This window comes from Leopardus geoffroyi, chromosome A3 (genome assembly GCF_018350155.1).
Source record: "Leopardus geoffroyi isolate Oge1 chromosome A3, O.geoffroyi_Oge1_pat1.0, whole genome shotgun sequence".
NCBI lineage: Eukaryota > Metazoa > Chordata > Mammalia > Carnivora > Felidae > Leopardus > Leopardus geoffroyi.
Window position 1 is genome coordinate 2,826,269 of NC_059336.1, and position 5,698 is coordinate 2,831,966.

A 5,698-nucleotide genomic window follows, 5' to 3' on the forward strand; every position below is an offset into this window, starting at 1 on the left:
CACATGAGCCAGAGAACAATGTATACCCTGCTCCTGTTGGGTGAGGTAGTCTATGGGTGTCACTTATACGCAGTTGGTCGACTGTGCTGTGGAGTTCAACCATGTCCTTGCTGATTTTCCGTTCCTGGATCTGTTCCGAGAGGTATGTCGGAATCTCAGTTATGATCCTGTGTTCGTCTATGCCTCCTTAAGGTTCTGTTTCCGTCTCATGTAGTTTGACATGCTGTTGTTGGGCATGTAGTTGTTAAGAATTGCCATGTGATCTTTGAGAACTGACCCCTTTATCATGTGGAATGCCCTTCCTATCCCTGACAGCCTTTCTTGCTGTGAGGTCTGCTCTGTCTGAAACTCCTGCTTCCTCTTGGTTAGGGTTAGCATGGCATATTTCTCTCCAGCCATTACTCTTGATCTCGATGTGTCTTTATATTTAAGTGCATTGCTGGTAGATGACATATAGCTGGGTTGTATTTTTTGACCCACTCTGACGATCTCTGCCTTTTAATTGGTACATTTAGGCCACTGGCATTCAAAGTGATTTGTGATAGCTCTGGACTAGTATCTACAATATTTATCACTGTTTTCTGTGTGTTGCCCTGGTTGGTTGTTTCATTTTTGTCTTCTCTCTTTTTTGCCTTTTGTCATTTTAACTGAGCATTTAACGTTATTTCACTTTTAAATAACCACTTCACAGGTAGCATGAATACCTTAGAATAACAAAATAATCCTGACTCCTTCCTCTTTCTCTTGTATCATGGCTGTTAGTCATTTCACTGATACATAAGTCTACATAAGCTTATACACACACACACACGCGCACGCGCACACCTATACACACACACACACACACTGTCCAGATGACAATGGGTGTGCTGTTTACCCCATGCCTGGGTCATGACTGGTGTGCTGCAAGAGTTTACTCCTGCTGCTGGGGTGCTTCTGAGAAAATGCCTCATCATGAAAATGCTGTATGGCTCTGGAGTGTTGATAAATTCCATGGTGAGGATATAGGTTCTCATCCATATTCTGAGGTAAAGCACACAATCCGTGGTTATAAAGACACAACGGGGGGTTCCTTCTGACAGTTTTGATATTTCCCTATCCATCTGTCTTAGTTTCTACTTCCTCAGAGGCTATTGCTTATTATTATTTTTATAAATACATCCCCAGTGAAGATAAAATTAAATATGCATGCGTTTCAAAATTAAGCATGCATAACAGAGTTCTAAAAAATGCTTTAATGGAATCAGTCAGCCAATATTTCATGAATATTATAATTTTGGGGTGGCCCAGTTCAGGTAACTTATATAATGGTACTTGTGTTCTTAATTAAAAAGAAGTTAAGGGCTGGGGCGGAGATCGAGAGTGTTATGCATACGTATATACGTGTTCAGGTGACATCTAACTGCCATTCATGCCCCTGAGTGAGATGAAAGCCACAGGACTGTAAATGACCTTGGACCATTCAGGGGTTTTAGAGAAGTCATCCTCCTCTTTTCAAATTCCCCCGAATTAACTTCTTCCTGAAACAAACCCTGGCCAGTGGTTCTGAGATCTGGTGTATGTTAGAATCACTCGGGGAAGTGTTAGAAAACACCAGTGCCTGGACCTCACTCCCAGAGTCTCTGACTGTGTTGCTCTTGGGTAGAGCCTGGACACCTGCAATTTGCAAAGCACTGTGAGTGGCTGTGATGGAGCATGAGTTCACGTGCATAGGACTCCACCTGGGCCCCAGCGGACGTCGTGAGAGAGAAGGAGCCGCGGTGCTCAAACGCCTGCACTTATGGAAGTCTCTTGATGGAAGAAGAGCTCCATTAGTACATCCTCCCCCCTGCAATACCACCTTAGAAAAAGTGGCAAGTTTTGCTATGAACAAATACCTTTTGTGTTGACGCGGAAGAAGCCAGACCCTGACCTCCAACATGCACTCACCTGCTCGCTGGGAGACACCGAGCTTTGCTCTCAGGGCTGCCCACAGCAGTGTGCTGTCCAATCCCTACTGTTCCAAGAGCCCCATGGGGACCTTGGTGCCGTGTGGACTCTGAGTCAGCAGCCTAGGGGGCAGCCTGGGATTGTGCCTTTCTGACAAGCTTGTGGGCGATGCTGACGCTTGGTCCACAGACCACAGGCTGAGTGAGTCCACAGAGCACTTCAAGGCAGCTGTTTGGGACTCCAGCCCTGCAGCATGATGACTGCCCTCTCCTCCAAACCGTCACCTTTCAAGAGCTACTCCTGGTTGGGGTAGAACTTGGGTGCCAGAAAGAGTCATCAGAGTTGCGTCCCTTGTCCCTTGCTTTCTTGGGGAAGTGGAAACACCTTTCTCTTCTGCCTTCTGCTCCCAAGAAATAACAAGTGGGTGCATCGAGTTACCTGCTTCGAGCAGGTGACACGGGTTGTCGCTGCTCTTGTGGCCAGTGGGAGGGGCCCCACATGGCAAGACTGCAATGGTTCCATCTTCAATAGACTTGCAGAGTCAATAGTTTGCGAGACGAGGAAGAGAGAGACAAGGAATCCAGTGATTTTCCCCTGAGCGTTTCTGAGTTGCGTAAAAGGTTATTTTCACCAAATAAAATAACTAGAATTATATTTAATAAATAATGGCTGTTTTAATAAGATACACACTCCAATATTTTCTTCATTCGTAAATATGTGTTTCCTTTACACACTTTCTTACGTCTAGGTGAAAAATGAGTGTGACGTTTGAAGGTCTTACAACAAATGGAAATATTTCTCACTGAAATAAATGGTACTAGCTTCTTCATGCAGTTCTCTTTCTCTCCTAGCTGGAGCAAATTAAGTCGGAAATGGGTGCATGTGCGTGCGTAATGTTTTGTCCAACAGTGAGATTGTTTGAAGACAGGGCAGTGGACTACAATCCGCCCTCATTATTCATGATTCTATACTTGTGAATCTGCCTGCTTGCCAAAATTAATTTGTAACACCCCAAATCAGCACACATAGCATGCTAGCAACCATCCGCAGACGTGTGCGGGGCGGTGAGACTGGAAACCATCAGAGGGCACATTCCCAGCTGAGGTAGAGCAAGGGAGACCCCCACGGAGATGACCGGAGGACGGAGACAGGAAGGGGCAGCGTGACTAATGCAAAAGGGCCCAACCCTGGGGCCAGGGGGATCAGGGTTTGAATCCCGACTCCGGCACCTGTTAGTGGGTCGGCCTCAGGCAAGTCGCTTAATACATCTGAACTTTGTTTTCTCATTTACAAAATAAAGAAAATAGAATGTACCAGGTGGGTTGTTTTTAAGACTTAAGGTGATTATCTATATGTGTTGCGTGTAAAATATATTTCATACAGATAGAATATTCTACCTGTATACAATCGCCTAGTAACAACTGCTCAGCGTTCACTGGTTCAGCGCTTGGAAGGAATTGTAGAGTAGCCACCGCGAATAATGAGCCTTGACTGTATAATCCTCTGCTTTTCTTGCAGCAACATTTCCCCAAAGTGTAGTCCACGTTGGTATCACAAGATGCCTCACGAACAAGAAACCGTCCAAGTGAAACACGCTCGGCGAGTTCTGAATAATACACCTCCTTAAAGATTCACAGCCCACGTTAGTATATTAAAGGCTCTGAGAAGTCTTGCAGGGACATCCATATGTGGCAGTGTTCAGATATATTCGAATACCCCATAGATCTTCTTAAAGGAAGTTCTGTGACTTGCACTAAGTCCAAGGGACACTTTGGGGGAGGGCTGACGACTTTGCCCGCAAAACAATGGAAATGACAAATTTCCCATAGTTACGGTTGTTTCCGGAGAGGTAGGAGGACTCCTTGCTGGGAAATCTTGATTATTCAGGCATCGGCTCTGAGGTCGTCCTAGTGGAGTTTTTCCACGAGACGCTATTTTCCACAGGATGCTATTTTATGGCGGTGAAGAGGAAAGGGCTCAAGTCAGATGGTCCTGGGCTTGGATCCCAGCTCTGTCTCTTTCCAACGGAGAGGGCCAAGGTGAATTATTTAACCTGCCAGGCTTGAGTTCACTCATCTTCAGACCGAGTATAATAAAGCAATCCGCCCTCTCAGGCGACAAGGAAGGCTGTCAGAGGCAAAGAGCGTGTGGCACCATGATTGGCAGCCGCACGGCGGGTGGAAACCACGGGTGTTTCTATTTAGACGTGGTCTCTGTGCTCTGGGTGTCTGTGATTCCGGTAGTGCTCTCCACAGTCACGGAGGCTCAAGTGGAAAAGTCCGAGTTGTCAACGGGGAAGACTTCTTCACCAAGGGGGAAGAAAATCACTCTGAAATTCTAGAAGTCGTGGTCTCTGGGCCTTGAGAAAGACAAGCTATTCCTCACTGCTGTTGTTACCTACCCCGGTGGGGGAAGGGACTCCTTTGTGCAGCCGTGGCCAGTGGCCGTCTAAGGCTATTTTGTGTATTGCAGCCATTCACGTCAAGGTGCAGCCAAAGATAAACAGTTGAAGTGAAAGAGAGGACTGGGACAAAGCTGGATGGCAGTGCATCTGAAAGCCGGGAGATCCCACCCCACGAAAATGGATTTAAACAGCCCTCCTAAGCAGCAGAACAAAAACGCATGGTCCTTATTATGGGGGCAGTGCGGGGACATGTAATACAAGCATGAACAGAGCCGTCAATGAAAACAGATAAAGGGATTAACATATGTATCGACCCCAAGCCCAGGCGCGAGCTTATGCTACCAAAATTAGACCGGATGGAGACAGCAGTTAAGGATTTATTTTACTATTGTCCTCCAGGACGCAAATTAGTCTTCTAGCCATACTATCTGGAGCAAAGTCCCGCCTCGCTTGGTCACGGAGTATAAAATAAGGATATAATATGCCAGTATGGTCCCAGTAAAACAAGAGGGTCTGGGTTCATCTGCGTTGATGGGGTTCTGTGGGGAGACAAAACCCCATTCACCTGCAAAGAACTGTCAGAAGCTGAGCGGTGTGTCCTCTGTCCCCTGTGATAAGATGCACAGCCAGACACAGAGCAAACATCAGAGACAAGCAGCTGAGGACTCTGCCCACAGTCGGTCTTCCGTTTCATTCCTGTGGCCCTGAGTCTCGTCCTGCAGAAACATGTCTCTTGGGTCGTTTGACATGCTCCTCTCCAACCAGACAGAAACCTTTTCAGGACAAAACTTGGATTTAAGGCTCCACATCCCTTAAAGTAGCAGGGATCATATTCCAGAAATCAGCATCAGAAAATATGCTCCTGTATGTATGAAGTTACTGAAATGGGCAATGAGACAGAGTGAAATGAGAACTGTTTCAGAAAATCCCAAGAGCAACAGGGGTCCATATGTAATAAATATTTATTCAATGGCCTTAAAAATTGTATGAATTCATCCCTCAAATCACATCTGTTTGAGCGTGATTTTACTCTTCTGGTTAATATGCCTTTTCAAATCCTGCTTCCAATTTAGGACAGGAGGAGAAAGAAACATATTTTCAGTTCTGTTTAGGGACCAATTCCAGCTCAGCAGAAAGCTCATAATCCCACAGATCTAATTTAGAAGAGGTGAGAGTGGCTTCTAGGGTTTCCAGATACACCACCTTATTCTGTCAGGCGCTTGTGTATTCAATATGGCCATTCGTCAGCCTGCCTTCCAAGTGGGGTCCAAAAACATGCTGAGGCTCCGACGCTCCTCCAGTAGGAAAAGAGGCAGTTTTGAAGACTGGCCAGTTTAGGGGAATGGAATAAAATCCCCAGGGGCC